Source organism: Egretta garzetta, unplaced genomic scaffold, assembly GCF_000687185.1.
Source record: "Egretta garzetta isolate BGI_Z169 unplaced genomic scaffold, ASM68718v1 scaffold372, whole genome shotgun sequence".
Lineage (NCBI taxonomy): Eukaryota > Metazoa > Chordata > Aves > Pelecaniformes > Ardeidae > Egretta > Egretta garzetta.
In genome coordinates, this window is record NW_009258889.1 from 522325 (window position 1) to 538547 (window position 16223).

Sequence of the window (16223 nt, forward strand, 5' to 3'; positions counted from 1 at the left end):
TCTTTCCCTTCAGAAGTAGTGAAGTCCCATTGAGATGAGTAGGACTCTTGAGTGTTTTCTTTTTCATGTGTTTCCAAGGTCTAATGCCTCCTTATACAGTTCTGTAAAAGGAATCACCTTTTCTTCAGCAACTTCAGAGCCGTATCACTCAAATAAGGATATGCCGGTACCCAGCAGCAGAAACTTTGGAAGAAAACTCCTGGAGTTTTGTGTGGCTGATGATCTGCAGAAGCCACTGCTTTTAAGGTGCCAGGAAACTACAGCTTGCTGGGGCTTCTTTTCAGAGTGTTTTTCTTTACAGAACTAATAAAACAACCTCAAAATGAGTTTTCTTTCTAAAAGATGCAGTTTAATCAAACATGTTACTGGGCTCTGTATGCCCCAGAAAAGGATGTAGTTGTTTGGTCAGATCTTAGTCTGAATTTCTAAAGAGATCGAGAGAAAATGGTTGTTTATTTTCATACCTGGTTATGAGGATTACAGAGTTACTGGGTTTTTGTAAAATGCCTTTTCAAGATTGTAGATTTTTAAGTAACCTCATTCTACATATTTTGTAAACTCTAAAGGAAAATACTTGTATTGCTACAAGCTGGAACCTGCTTGGCAGGGAGAAACTGATAGAAAAGCTCATCTGGCTGGCAGATCTTCCAACGTAGTATTTCAGGAGGTGATCTGGTAGTAATGAGTTTGGATACAGAATTCCAAGTGGTTTTCCTTACCCTGTGTATGTATGTATTTAAGCCCCACTGAAAGTTGGTCTCTGTAGTAGGATTGATATCAAAATTTTAACAGGTACCAAATAATCACTAACTGGGCAAAACCAGATCTATTATGCTGGATTTTTGCATATGAGTTCAGAACAGTTTTTTTCTCTTCACTGCATTGGCCTAATTTGTTTGCATAGCGCATGTTTTCAACTTTGTTTTAGTCAAAATAGCCACATGGCATTGCACATTGCAGGAGGAGAAGTTTCAGATTAAAAATGAGGAGGAACTCTTACCAGAAGTAAACTTCAGAAAACAGTAAAACCATTTTTTTATGTCTACCAAGAGAATAACCCGTTGTCTCTTTGGGGTTTTTTTTTTGGTGTGGGTTGGTTTTGGTTTTGTTGAGCTGTAAAAGAACTGGATTCTGTTATTTGTTGTTTCTAGGCTGGGTGTGTATATAATACACATGCCTTTGACAAGCACATTCAGAGTTTTCCTCCCTGTTGTTGTTCACTGAGTGGTGTTTTGGTGTTGGCAGTTTTCCTCCCTGTTGTTGTTGTTCACTGAGTGGTGTTTTGGTGTTGGATATTAAGCTTGAGTAAATTTAATAAGATAATTGAGCAAGAATTCTGACACAAGACTTAAATTGTGTATGTAGTTCTGTTACTTGACTTGGTGTTTTGAGGAATCTGTAGTAAGGAAAACTCGTGATGAGAAAAAAACCCAAGCAAGCTATTTATTTAAACAGCTTACCCGGTTGATATTGCTAAATCCCAGATTTAGATATGCTTGCTGATTGTGAATTAAGTCAGCTGAAGATGTTCTCATTCCTTTGCAGTTCCGTGTGTTTTAGCAAACTGCTGGTGCTGTTTGCTTCGCTGGTGACTCTCAATCTGTCTGAATCTGCCTGAATCGTTGGAACGTGACTTGCAGTTACCGTGTTTCTCATCCTCTAAGTTGTCCCTACTCGGCTGCCAAGCTGGCTGTCTCCTAGCAGACCGTGCCCCTGGCAAACACAAGTAGACGGTCCAAATCGTGTTCCAAATAACGCTGCTTCCCAGTTTCAGGGGACTCTTAATGATGTTACAGACTTGACCATAGTTCCTTGGTTCTCTGTTGAATAACTACCACCAAACCAGCGTTTTCACTGAGAAGAGACATATGTGCTTTTATAATAATACAAACAGAAGAAGGATATAAATATATAGAAACACAAACCAGCAAAACTCGCTGACTCGTAGTAAAATTAAAATAAAGCAGTTTTGATTTGAAACGTGACCATGCAAAGTGGTACTCCACAGATGAGTTTACTCTGATACACCAAAGAGATTTGGTGACTTGAAAAGCTCACTTACCACAACTGTTCCTCCTGGCACCTGAAATTGAGTTGTTTCCTATTTCTAGTAGATGAGTTAAACGTCATTTGCAGTTGTGCAATGTCATTGAAGATCTCTGAAGCGATAGTCGCTTGGCTCCTTGGCTTGTGCTCAAGCAGGTACCTAGGTTCAGCTTGGCTCTAGTGCTGCGAGGTAAAATGCTGCGAGAAAGCGGGGCAAACCACAACTTGGTTTCCCCTCCTTCTCCTTCCAACTCGGGCAGTTAAAAAGCCCGTCTCTGTTAACTCGCCTTGGCTTATCATCCAGCTGACAAAAGTGAAACGTTTATGGTATCTTTTCAGAGTGGAATTGTGCCGTTATCTTCCACTGTGGTAACACAACACAAACGTTCAGGATTTTGTCACTAACTCTAAATCTTATTTGCTACTGTCTCATAATTCTTCAATTTTTGTGGTTGGAACGGGGTTTATTTTTAAGTAGTGTATCCGAAAGAAGGTTTTGGAAGTGAACCTAGCGGATCCACCAGTTCTTTTGTAAGCCACAGGTTAAAAGCAAGATTTCCCATGTTTCAGAAGGTTTATTAAAACGACAAAATAAACTTCCAAGTCCTTACTAACAGATGTGACTGAAATGGATTTCTCTCTAGGTTTTAGAGTCTTTTTCAGGTACCTTCCCGCTGCTGTTCGTAGTTTGGCTTTACTACTACACAGGTAAAATATTACTCAGATGTTGAGAGGGAGGAAAACCTGCCAACTCAAATGTTGGCGTGTAGAGGTTACGAAATGCCTGGTTACTTCAGTCAGAAGGAAAGGTCTTTCTCGTAGTAATTTTCCTAATAGAGTCTGATCATGCATACTGTTGCACAGGAGCATTTCTAATGACAAGACCTTTTAGCAGGTCTCAAAGCTTCTCCTTACTTAAAAGATAAACTTAATATTTGTACTTGACAATGAGCTGTGATTAAATTGGGAATCCTGTAATTGGAAGTAATACAGAAATGTGTTAGAACACCTGGTATTATGGTCTGAAAACAAAATGCTGGTGGTCTCTTTTCTTAGAAAAAAGGCAATGTAGGAAACTTGGAAAATTACGTATAGCATAACGTACTCTGTACTCCGAAACGGATTGGGAGGGGAGAAGCAGCGAGGGGAGGTGATTCTCCGTCTGCGGTTTCCACAAGTGAAAGTACAGATGGGACAGGTTCTACTGTCAGACAAAAAAATAACATGTTTGAAAGCCACACTTTGGAATTTTGAAATTGCTTAGCTAGGGTGTTGAAATTTCAATACAGGAGGCTACACAGGACGTGCCCAGGTCTATTTGATAGTAGGCAGGCTACTTTCCACCTTTTTTTTAAAGATTTTTTTTAAATTAGAAAAGCCGTTTTAACACACTTTTCCCCCACATCTCAAAAAAAAACAAAAACCCATTAATTTTCAGTGATGCAATTGTTTACTTTGTGGGCTGAGTATAAGTAATGGCAAAATAGAATAGCTTTTTCCTTACTACTTGTGAATGTTGAGACTAAATACCTGTTGGTTTTTGTTTGGAAGCCAAAGTCCATTCGCGTATGGCATTAATAGACATTTTGCTGCAACTCTGTCTGTTGGCCATGAATGGCACGTGCTTATTTCTCCTCCCCACCCTCCTCTTTCTTCCCACCACAGTAAAGAATATTTACTCCAGAAATCGCCGTGACTCAGGGGGGGGGGGAAGCGGCACCCTAAGCTTCTTGTTAGTGTTTTATCTGGTTTGCCTAGAGAGGTGGTGGAGGCCCCATCCCTGGAAACATTCCAGGCCAGGTTGGATGGGGCTGCGAGCAACCTGATGTGGTTAAAGGTGTCCCTGCCCACTGCACGGGGATTGGACTGGATGACCTCTAAAGGTCCCTTCCAACCCAAAACATTCTGTGATCTGTTTGTCTGTACGCCAAGCAATGGCTTTAATTTTAAAGCCAGAATTACTTTGTAGAATTGAGATTTAGTTGAATGAGGTCTTTGGTTGATTATTGAACTCCTGATGCTACAAGAACTACCTCTAAGTAGTGTCTGGAAATGTTCGTCCTGACACGTTCTGAAGATGCTCAAGCCCCAAAGTGATAAGCTGTGCCCTTTGGTATGGGCACGTACGGATCTGCTTTAGGTTTGGCAAATAAGAAGCATACTGTGCTCTAAAAGGGATTCAGTAGTGCCTTTGTTTTGGAATGAATCATAATGAAAATACAGCGTGTTAAATATAGGAACGCCCTTGCCAAAAGGACCTCTCTATGAAATCCACTTTTAGAAGAGAGTACTAAATAGATTATTTAGCAGTCTCTGAGAGATGCTGCTGTGTTGGGGCAGAAAGGTTTTGTGTTTTCAGAGGGCCTGCAGCATAATGCTGTCCTAGCCGAATGGTATTCTTTTTTTTTTTTTTTTAAAAGGGATTTTAAAAAATGAACAAACAAAAAACAAGTGCCCTTTGAAACTTTTGGCAAATGGACTTCATTAAATAACTACCTTTACAATGGGAGGATCTTTGTACCCTGGAAATGGAAAAGTGTTGGAACACCACGAGTCAAAGATGGGATCTCATTCCTGGGATGAGCTGTGTTTGCTTCCTCAGCCTGATGCTGGGCATCTTGGGTTAAAATACATTTCTGCATGGTACTGCCTGGGGGCTGCTTTGTCGAGCCACGTGTATGCAGGCCTAGTTTGTTCCCAGTGCTCAATTTTAAGCATGTATCTAAAGACACACAAACCAGATCTTACCTTGTGTAAAATCCTATTGAGAAGTCTCTTGATAGCTTCACGTGAGCTGTTAAATCTTCCAGGAGAGCATCTTTCTACAGAAGGACTGGAGATTTCAAGGTAGCTCTTCAAGTCAATGTGGTGTTTCAAAATAAACTTAGTTGGCTCTTAAAGTTATTTAAAAATTACTTCAATGGTGTAAATTATTTATAGTTATGCTTTTCCTTAGTTACTGTTAATGGCAGGCTATGATATTTTTGCTAAGTGGTTGAGTAAGCTATGTAGCCTTTTTTTTTTTTTTCTTTTAATGTATTTAATGTAACCTGTAGTGTAATTTGGTTTCTCTATTTGACACACCCCCACCCCCAGCTCTGGATTGAAATAGAATAATTACTTCTTTTAGAAACACAGTCCCTTCCTTCAGCGTGTCCACTTTTCCTTTAGGATTCGTGTCTGCCAAGGAGAGCACACACTGTAAAGAAAGGAAGCAGAATACCTCTTTTTGTTATATTTTTGAGACACCTTTGCTGTCGCTGTTACTCTGTAGAGCTGCTGTTGCCTTTTCCCTACCTCTGTAGAACATCATATCATGCAGACTACCTGGTAATGTATCTTTGCCCAGCTTCTCGGAGATAAATGGGAAAGAATCTCTTAAATAGTGCTACTGTTTTTCGTACCAAAACAGTTTATTCCTTATAATACTAAATTTTCGGAGCGTGACGTGCTCTCCTTTTCCTTGGCTGTAGGAACTTCAGAACTGCTGAGGTGCCAGCAGACACTTCTGTAAATTTGTTTGTGGCCTGTTGGGTACATTTTGAAAGGCTAATACCTATGATGCAGAAAATCAAGGAGGAAGCACAGACATTGTGTTGAGATTTACTGTTGGTTTATAAACCTGCATTTAGCTTAATGGTGATGAAGTGTAGGCATTGGGGGAGGACAGGGATACTTGAATTAAGGTCCTGTATTACAAAATGCTGTTGTGATGTGACTGTAAGTGTGTTTTAGTAGATGTTGATGCTTCTTCTGGAAGTAACTCGGTGATTTTGGCCTGTGGATATACAATCAAGTATCTCTTGAGGTGTATCTTAACTGAATTTCAGTCTTTCAAAATCCTGTTTTAAATACTGTTGAATTACTCATTGTGTCCAGACTAGATTTTCGTGGTGAAAAAAACCTTTGAAACATCTTTAGCTATTTTTATCGTTCTGGTTAACTTTCTATTCTTACGTAGTAAAAATAGTTTTTGTTTATCTGAAGAAAGCCACTTTTTCTGCTTGGCACTCAGAATTGCTCTTGAAGCAATTGGAATACGTTTATCAGCTGTGGCTAATTACGCATTAGAGCTTTGAAGTTTTTATTTGCAGAGGTTACACTCATTACAAAGTAAGCTGCCTGAGCTTTATTTTTGATTTGTAAGTACCACAGTGATGCTCCGTGCAGAAATTCCTTTGATTCTTCCTAGAGTATATTCCGTTGTATTAGGACTCAGGCTTGCGCAGAATTTTGGAGACATTTTCTTTCATTAGGCATATATACAGTGCAAGCATATGATTTTTTTTTGTTGTTTTTTTTTTCCTGGAAAAGGTTAATTTCTAGTTAAGGGTATTTAAAGAGTTTGTTCTCTTTATATCTAGTCATTTGTAAAGAGAGTTTTCCCACAAAATTCTGTCTTTTGTATTTTTAGTGATGGAAGTGGAAGCATTTGTACATTTTTTTTTTTTTAAGTGGTCTTGTTGCCTTGGAATACTTAAATTTGACCTCTGTGAAATGCGTGGAAGAGAATTTCAAATCTTATTACAAGTGGTAATAAAACACCTGGCTGCTTCTTAATGGGATTTTAAAAATTTTATTTCTAGCTTTACCAAATCTTTCATCCTGTAGTAAAGGATGAAGTAAATTACAATTATTCCTGGGCATTTGAGTATTTTTCTTTGAGTTAGTTGAAGAGCAAGACACTCTCAATGCTTCATGACTCTGTTGTGGTTGGCTTTTGCTATAGCAGTTGGCTTAAAGAGGTCGGAGAGTGGGGACTTTGAGCACAAGATAGGCTTAGGCTTCCTCTGAACGGCGCTGGCCAGGCTGTGTTGTAATTCTCAAAACTGATTCTTGAAATGTTACTTTCTTTAAGGCATTCTTGTTACTCACTGATTTTAAAAGCGAGTATTTTTAAATTAGTATTTTTGTCACGCTGTCAAATCTGCAGATTGGTTTAGGTGAGGAGCTCTCACCTCGGCTGAGATAATAGGATCGCCACCATTCTTGCACTGAAACCAACTTAACTTTTTTTTTTTTTTTTGGTAACACCACTGGCTTTCTGCCATTAAGTGATTAATCTTTTCCTTGCTTCTCCATCTGTCCCTCTGGCGTATACATTCCAAGCACCATGGTGACTTTCTTTTGGAACGTGTTACTATAGGATGAAATAGTAATTAGTAGAGACTTAGTTTCTTTTTTGTCAGTAAACAGATACAAGATGATGCCAACATAGTAAAGAAAGCCTGTCTTTCCCACTTCACAAATGAACATGAATTCCTAATGGACCTATCTCTTACGCTTCTCTGAGAGCCTTAATCGGTTAGGTGGACCTTGATTAGCGTTAGAGATTTGTGTTTCATACCAGAGGGAGATAAGAGTCCAAAGTGCAAAGTCCTTGGCATGTGCCTGACTGGAAAGCTGCTCTTTTGTACGGAGCGTGCAAGCAAAGAGGCAGGTCGGGGTCGTGGCAGGAGCACACAGGGACTGAGGAGGGGTTAGCTCCAGGTGGTTGATGCCAGGTCGTAGTAGCTCTGGAATTTGTGTGGGTTAAACTCATCCGGGAAGCGGCGCGGGTGGCAAAGCATAGGTCTCTGTCTCTCACTGAGTTACCGCTCTGGGAAGCAGAAATAAGCCTTTTGAAAGCAGTTCTGTCCACTTTCACTGTTGCTTACTAACTATTACAAGCAGCTGAATTGTCTATCGGTCTGAATTTCTGATGTTCCTCTATTACTTAGAGCAGATCTTCTTGCATTCACAGTACTTTGTATACTTTAATTGACAACTTCTCATCACCTGAGACACCTGACTGCTTGGTTTCATTGTCTTGAGAGAAAGATGAGAAAAATCAAAAGGAAGAAAGTTAAAATTATTTAAGCCAAGCAAGGTGACGTACTCCTTGGTAGCAAAAACATTTTAATGGATGGGAAGAGAGAAGAGGGACAAAATGCTGAGCTTTTTAACCAAGTTGTGTGTTCAAAGCTCAGATTTGAAGTCGGTGTAGTAATATGATGACAAGGGATTTGAAGGCTTAGTCCAATAATGGAGTATTTAAGTGACTGGTTTTGGTGGGGCCCATAAGAGAGGAAAGTAAAGGGCGCATGGGATTGCATGGCTTGGTGGCAGCAAGCACAGAAGAAATTGTGAATCATCCCTGTCCTGTAGTGACTTAGGATAGTGACAGCTTGGAGGGCAGGACCAGTATACCATTTCTGTATAGCCAATCATTCTGGTCATGCTGAACCCAAAGGATACTTGTTGGTTCTGTGGGTCATAGTGGGAAGTGCAGAATTGCCATTTTGTGCCAGCTTTATCCTATTTAAAAAAAAAAAAAAGAGACACAGAAGAAAAGGGTCCCTAACACATATCGGTGATGTAATAGGGGATTTTGGGTGTAGCATGTGAGATGCTGAGTAGCGATGACTCTAGAAGGGTTGGATTATTTATGCACAGTCGCTCTGTCAACCTAAGGCTATCGATTATGGTGTAACCTTAAAGTTACAGCTTGGGCTTTCAGAAAACCGAATCACAGTTTATAGGTAGCTTTTGAAAGGTGGGAATAGTTATTGTCTCCTCAGTGTTTAGCACGTTATTTCACACTGGGTTGTTTTAGTGATATAAAAGGAGAAAGTAGGGGGACTGTCCTTCCTTGCAAATACGGGATTTAGAAGAATGCAGTAGCAAGTGAAAAATACATCCTACTAGAGGAATTTATGCTGTTGAACAGGCAAGCTCTCACATATGCAACTCTTCAACACTACTGTTAGTTTGTGAAGACTGGTCTTGTATCAAAACAGGTCATATCTGGGATGCCTCTGCACTCTCTCTTCTTTCCTTGATTATGGCATGTGTGTTCTGCTCTGTCAATTTAAATTATTAATCTGGGGCTTACAGTTAAATTGATTTCCGCTTTTGTACCATAGGCTTAAGTCCAGACTAATACAAGGGTACTGGTGGCTCACTAAAAGGCTGTCTTTGTGTCTTCCTCCTGTAACTATTTTGTCAGCTTCAGAGGTATGGGAAGAGTTTGGTGGGAAAAAAGGCTCTGTCTGACCTTCCTATTTTTTTTTTTTTCTATTGCCAAAACAGATCTGAGAGCAGCATAACCGGTAGGTCGGCTATGTATCCTCACACTGCCACCACAGAGGCTGTAGTTCTTCACAGCATCCCTCCCCAAGGGTCTTCTAAACCATTCCCTGTTGTGCTTTCAGCTCCCTCCTGTGTCCTCAGATAATCTTTCTGAGGCGCTGACAGGACAAAACTGGCAATAATGGTGGCTCATTCAGAGCCTGGGATACGCTATCTGTTGCTAAACGCAGTGGGTAGTGGCAGAGGTCTTTGTTCCTTTTCTTGGTGGAGATGTTAATCTGAGTGTCATAATCTACCCGTCCCATCTCTCTACAAGGCAATTTTAGGAACTTAATTATCTGTGAGACCTTTAACAAAAATGGGTCAGATTGACCAGTGATTTCCAAAGTGATTAGAGAAAAATTGATTTGTGGAGATGGAACGCTGATTGTCACAGCCCTATTGCTTAAGCCCAGTTTCCTTAGGATATCTGGCTAACAACATAACTGGTTTTGTGATCCTGCAATCAATGTCAGCCTGAAGAGGCAACTTAGGTGCTGCTGGCTTGAGTGAATGAATGGAATTCTGTCTTGCAGTCCACCCCGTCTCCGATCTTGTGTCGTTAGAAGAGCAATCATCTGAAGTTGCACTTAGCCGTGCTCAGTCTCATCTGGTTCTGCACTGCAGAAGAGGATACAACAGTTTGATGCAGTTTTTGGCTTCTGCTCCACACCTCTGCTTTCCTGGACTTTGATACTTGTCTCTGGGTTTGGTTAATGGACCTGGCAGCTTGGTCAAGGTCTTAGACCATTTTTGCTTCCCAGGATAACTTTTTCTGTTCACCTTTCTGTGTTGTCTCTATAGACAAGCAGAAGGGAGCTTCCAATTCCCTTTCTATGATTAGGTTCCATTTTATAAAGAATTAAACATATAAAAATGACGGTGATACCAAGTCAGGCATGATACCTCTGATTATAGGCCTTATGGCTTTTGTGAATTAATTCCTGTTGATGAGTAGAAGCACACACTAGATTAATCTTAAGAATGTCAGTGGTATTTGGTCACTTCATTTTTTTCTAATTTTTGCTTTAAAGTTCTACAGCTTTAGCTCTTACCTGTTGATATGTCTTTGCTAAACAAAATATTTGCGTTTATTGCCTTTCTATTGCCAAAATCGGTACTTTTGGATCACTTTGGTCCTTGCCTTAATGAGATAAGCAAATTAATAAGCTTAAATAGTCAGCTAAATAAATTAGGCTATTAGATTGCAATTAGACTGTCTGTAGCCATGCCTTTTAGTCCTTTGAATAGTTCTTGAGGCCTCTCTGAACCCTGTCATTTCTATGTATCCTTCCTGAAGAACTAATACAGCGTGATCGTCGTCGTTACACAAGCATTCAATCAAGCCAAACACATAAAGATGTCGCTTTACACTTACCCAGTCTGCCTTCCGTACCTCCTGTTGTCATATTGAGAGCTCAGATTTGTTGTTCAAGCACTTTGCAGATTCAGAAGTCCAGCCAAACTATACTTGCGTGCTGCTTTTCTTTCTAGGGCTGCTTGCTAGTTAAAAATCTAGCAGGTACTGAATTGAATATTAATGATAACTATTTTTAGTTTACAGGATTGGATCATAATCAGGTTACTTCAGCCAGGCTTATTTTCCACTGAACCCGTGCTGCCTTGAGTTCTTTGATTCTCATATCAACCTTCCAGTATTTTTTTTTTCCCCGCTGTCAGGCCAGTCCACATCTGGTGGTATTGTTTTGTTTTGAAGTACTTGGCCAGAATAACCTTCTTCCATTTTTGTACAGAGGAGTCGGTGCTTCAAAATTTAATGAAAATCAACATTTAACTTATCCCTAAGTTGTTTTTTCTGGACTAATCTGTCTGGACCCAACTCATTTAGAAAAAAAAAAAAAATGTAGCATTAACTTTGTGCGCAGTGGTGGTGCAAGATACAAAACCCAGGAGTGTTGTGAGAGGTAGGTGCTGCTCCTTGGCACGTGCCTGCAAATGAGGATGATTTCTCTTGCAGGAAAACTGATAGCCAGACCCTTTATTAAAGTTTGGAATCCTTGGAGTGAAAGGTGGGTTGGGGCAACAGAGGAGAGGAGAGTTTCCCAAAGGAAAATGGGTAGCAAGGAGCAGAACTGTATACAGTTCTGTGGTTTATGACAGCATGTTGGAGGGGAAGCTAAAAAAAGGGATTGTGCATGGGAAATTACGTGCTTGTAACAGTGAATGGGTTTTGCAGCATGTTGTGTTGGTTGCAAGTCCTGGGAGCCTTAGAGGGATATATGGTAATGAAATAACTCTGCTTGAAGGAGAGAACTGGCTGTAGTGGTAGAGGTGAAGGGACAGTTAATAAAAACTTAGAGTAGGAGGAAAGGACAGGATTTATTTATGGTCTAGATTCTTCATATGCAGAGAGGGAGTAGCTCCTTGATGCTGGGCTAGAGGAAGAAGTACTGTGGTATGTCAGTAGTGAAAAAGAAGAGAGGAGAAGAGGAAGCTTTATAAAAACAGAAGAAATGTCATAGTATGAAGATCCAGTCTGGTCCTAAGGTATCTTTTAAATCAGACTGGTGCAACTTCTCATTTCTGTTATATCAGCTCTGAGTTGCACCATCAGGTGAGGTACATGGATTCGGTCACAGACTTGATCTATAATATCTATGAAACTCCAGGAACTAAAGGAAATTGAATTGCTGTTCTGCTCTGAAAATAACTAAAAAGCAAACCAAAGCAAAGTACCTCCCACACCTGCTGCTCAAAACCTTGCAGTGTGAGATGTCTTGTGGGGTCCACGTCCACTAAGCAAAGGTTTTAAGTTTTTCTTTTTTTCAGCTTGGAAGTTTGTATGTTCCTTGGCTTGTCAGAGTAGAGTGAAATACCCTATTTCCTATCCACGCTCAGGAATAGATTCCAGTATCTTAGAGAGTTGCCATAGTGATAAAAAAGGGAACAAAATCTGCTTGTCTTTCTGGGATAGCAGAATTATTAAATGAAATGCATTAGAGGAGAGTAGCATTATCATATTTCTGAGAAGAACTGTTTTAGAGTAGAAATAATGTGTTTAAGCTGGTGTCCTGCATTAATCACGTTACTTCTTCAGGCACTTCTAACCTTGACTTGTGGTTCTGTGCTGGGGTGGTTTATAGCACCCCTGCATCTCCCCTGCTGCCACTGATGGAATAGCTGTGTAGAAAACACCTTGCTTGTGAAAACATCTGCGTTACTGCATCAGAAGTCAGCGCAGTTGTGACCACAAAGAACCGGCCAAGAAACAAGAATTGCACAAAATTGCATAAAACACAGAAATAGGAGTATAAAATGTGAGTTGCCAGAGGATGAGGTGGAATGAAAGGAGCCACCCTGGGATGGAAGGATTGCAGAGAACGTGGCCTGCAGAAAATGGTGGCTGCGTCAGGTAGAGGAGAGAGGAGATGAACTGACGGCTGAATGAACTGATAGAGAAGGCAGCAGGGGAGGGAGCATCCTTAAGCTTAGAACAAAACGGGAGTGAACTGCAGCATAACCCAGGTTTCCAGAGAGAAGCTTTCTGCTTTTGTTGTAATGGAAATGCATCGGCTACCGGGCTGATACTTTGAAGCTTGAGTAGCCCTGTGATACGCATCTGTGCCCATTTGTTGCAGGTGGAAAAAGAAACAACTCGAGCTGGATTGCCTTTTTCTTTTGCTGCCTTCAGGAAAGTAAATTTAACAAACTTAAAGCAAAATACGAGTCTTCGTGATGGCTCAGAGCCCCACATGAGAACAACCGTTCTTACCAGGCTGCTAACTCCCCTGTTCTTGCTGGTTTATCTTCTTTCATGACTTGTAATTACCTAGTAATCTTTCCCTGAACTACTTAATTTGGGATTAGAGTTCTGTTTCAGAAATATAAAAACAAAGGTCTTCTGAGTATCTGCCTTCCCCCACCTGCCCCCTCATTTCACATAGGAAAAAACCTGGGGACAGAGGCAGGAGCCGCAGAGTTTGAGTCTTCTGACTCATTTACTTCTGAGCTGCTGGTTTCAGTTTGCAGAATGAATAAGCAGTGTAAAATCTTTACTACATATAGGCTCAATCATCTGATCGTGTTTGTCAGTGGTTGTTTGAGATTTCGATTAGCAGTGGGTTAGATAAAGTTTTATGGAAGGTTACCTGATCTCAGCCTTATCTCAGATAATTCGCCAGGAAATGCCAGTTAATGCCTCCTGTACTCGGGACGTCTTTCAATGTTCGATATGGAGGGGATCTGCCCAATTCTTCCTTTTCTTCCACCTCCGATTTGTTGCCTTCCTGCTGGTGAGGAGCTGACAGTGGTTTTACTTTGCTGGAGACCCTGCCTGACTGCGTTTGCTGGAGGTGGTTCCTGCTGGAATAAATGCCGAGCTGCTCCTGGAGTTATCAATAACTGCTCTGAAACGCTGTTGATCTTAATGCTGCTTGGCAGCAGGTTGTTCTGCCACTAAAACTCCTCATCGATCCCAGCTTTGGTTGAAAACTGTTAGAAATAGATAAGAATTCGTTAGAGCAGTTCTTGCATTGTGTCATGCACTTCTCCGCGTCGCTGGAAATCAGTCCTGTGAGGAAAATTAACTCCTCTGAGGCAAAACTGAGTTAAAACCCAGTGAAACTACAAACATCTATGAGCTTTAATAAATTCGTCTTGTCTATGGTCCCTCCTGATTTTGGTCTCCATTTTTACTTTGGGGATTGCACATAATAAAGATCGGTCTTTCTACTTTTTCAGATTTTTTTTTTTTAAGATGGACTTCAAACAACAAAAAAAAAAAAGTGTCTGGCAGTTTGTTTCAGCGGCACTGATTTACAAAACTGAAGTGTAGGTTAAAGGGCAACTCTAATGTTTTACACTATCTGCCTTTTTTTTTTTAAAGTTGTAGGCTGATGTAACTCTTTAGCCTTGGGTTCCTGTCACTTACCGAAGCACAGCTTTAGACGTTGAAATACCACGTGGCAGAAAGCAGGTTTAAAAAAAATACAAGGTTTCAAAGAACAGCAAGGCATTTCTTAAAATTTCAATCAAGTATTTACTATTTAATGACCACCTAGAAAAGGAAAAATCATCATATTAAGCTTAGTTTGGTAGACTTGAAAGGTTGCTTTGTTGTACTGAGTTGTGATAGGTTTAATAACAAGAGTTATTGAAAAGGAAATATTAAAACATGATAAGCCAACAATGTGGTATCTGTTAGGACTGCAGATCCTTAGTGCTTTTGGGATGTTCTAAGGGTTTAGAGTTTTAAAAATCTTAAAATGGCATGTTCTGTTCTTTGTCTTTTGAGTCTGAAATACTTCACAGAATCATAGAATACCAGGTTGGAAGGGGCCTCAAGGATCAAATATTTGTAATATTTTCCTTAAAAAAATCTATTTTAAAATATTTTTCCTATAATAAAAGAAGTTAATCTTGCCTGATAATGAAATGAGATGAACGCCTCTCTGTTTCTTTTGGAGCAAGAACTTAAATTTGGTGTAAAATTTGCTTAGCATTCTCACAGCCTAAAGAAAATCTCTTCTGTTTTTTGAACATTCAGCTGTGTTTAAGATTCTGCCCGAGACTTATAACATTACGCTTCACAAGCTCAGCGCATCCGCGTTAGGCAACTTGTGGAGATTTTCCATCTCCTCCCTGATGGCCGAGTGTGCTCCAGCCTTAAGCTGCAAGGTTGAAGAAAAAGGACTTGGCTTGCGCTGTCGCCTGCAAGCTGGTGTGGCCCAAGGAGGGCCATGGACGCAGTGGAAATCAGTTCACGTGTACGCGGCATTTATCTCTCCCCATTCGGGCTCACCACCGGGCTTTTACAGTGGTGGTGGTGGCTGTAGGGCTCGTAGAAAATTGTAGCACAGTGGTGGTTGCCAGAATAGTCAATATAGTATTCAATTAAAAAAAAAACCTCCACCAAACCTGCAAGCAAGTTCAAAGAAGACTATGAAGGGCCAAGTCCTTCTGCAGGCAAATGAAGTTTGTAGTTGGGGATTTATACGCAAGGGGGAACTGAATAAGAGCCAAACAGCTAATGTTCCTATTTCTGGCCTCTGAAGGTTTTGAGTGGTCATAAGCTACTTTCTCAGAATCTCACTTTTAGTTTCAGAAAAATCTGATAGACCATCATAGTATTAATGAATAGCTGTAGATGTCAGATGATCCTTGTCTGAACTAGCAGGTTGAGTGGGTAAGTTTATTAAATACTTCACTATTAATTCTTCAGAGAAAAGCTGCCACAATGCATATTGTAATAAATAACAATTGAAAAACCTAATTTCTTTGAACATACAGTCCTACAAAACTAACACAGAAATATAGAAAATAAATGTCTTGATATTTGTGCATCGTGACAGTAGCCAATACCAGTTTTCTTTAAGAGCAGTGCTTATTACTAAGCTTTTGATGCTGTTAAGCAATTGGGGCTTTTTGGTCTTCTGTGCTATTTGAATTATTCAGCTTTACTCTGGAACACAGCACATACATAACCTCTTACATTGCCAAGTAACAGCTTTTTTGGTTTTTTGGGGTTTTTTTTTGGTTTTTTGGTTTTTTTTTTAATGTGTATACAGTGGGTCAGATTCTTCTGTAAAGATAGAACATTTTGTACAGTGGAAAAAGGCCCAAATCTGGCAACAGTCACTCTGCAGGATGCAAATTAAGGGAGTATTTCCTAATGTAAAGTTCCTTTGAGTGCGGCTGGGCCAGCTGTCTGAAACCAAGTGTACAAAGTACGCTGACAAAGGGGACAAGGCACAGTCAAACTGTGTTCCTTGGACTCTGCCCCGACTTAATTTACTGCTCTTAACCAGTGCTTCATCAACTGGTTATTCAGTCTGATTCCTGTAAGCATGAAAAAGAAACCACTGAGCAATTCCTTATTATGAGGCTGTTACACTGATAAGCTGACGTGCGCGGTCCTTCTTCCAGCTATGGGAATAGTTCTCATGAATCCCTGCTGGTAAGCGGAGTGAAAGGAGCAGTGTGTTGTGTAAGGAAGGTCTGGAGAGGTCAAGGGAAGGGGAAAATAGGATTTAATATGTCAAATAAAGACTCACTTAGTGGTTGGATTTATATTTAAGACATTCTGACAGGTGATAAAGTTATCTAGA

At 40.3% G+C, this 16223-nt stretch overlaps 1 protein-coding gene across 3 annotated transcripts in view; it reads left to right on the top strand.

Moving 5' to 3' along the window:
• LOC104121974 (CREB binding protein) overlaps window positions 1-16223 on the top strand; it is an 83605-nt gene that overhangs the window by 5291 nt on the left and 62091 nt on the right. The window lies entirely within an intron of this gene.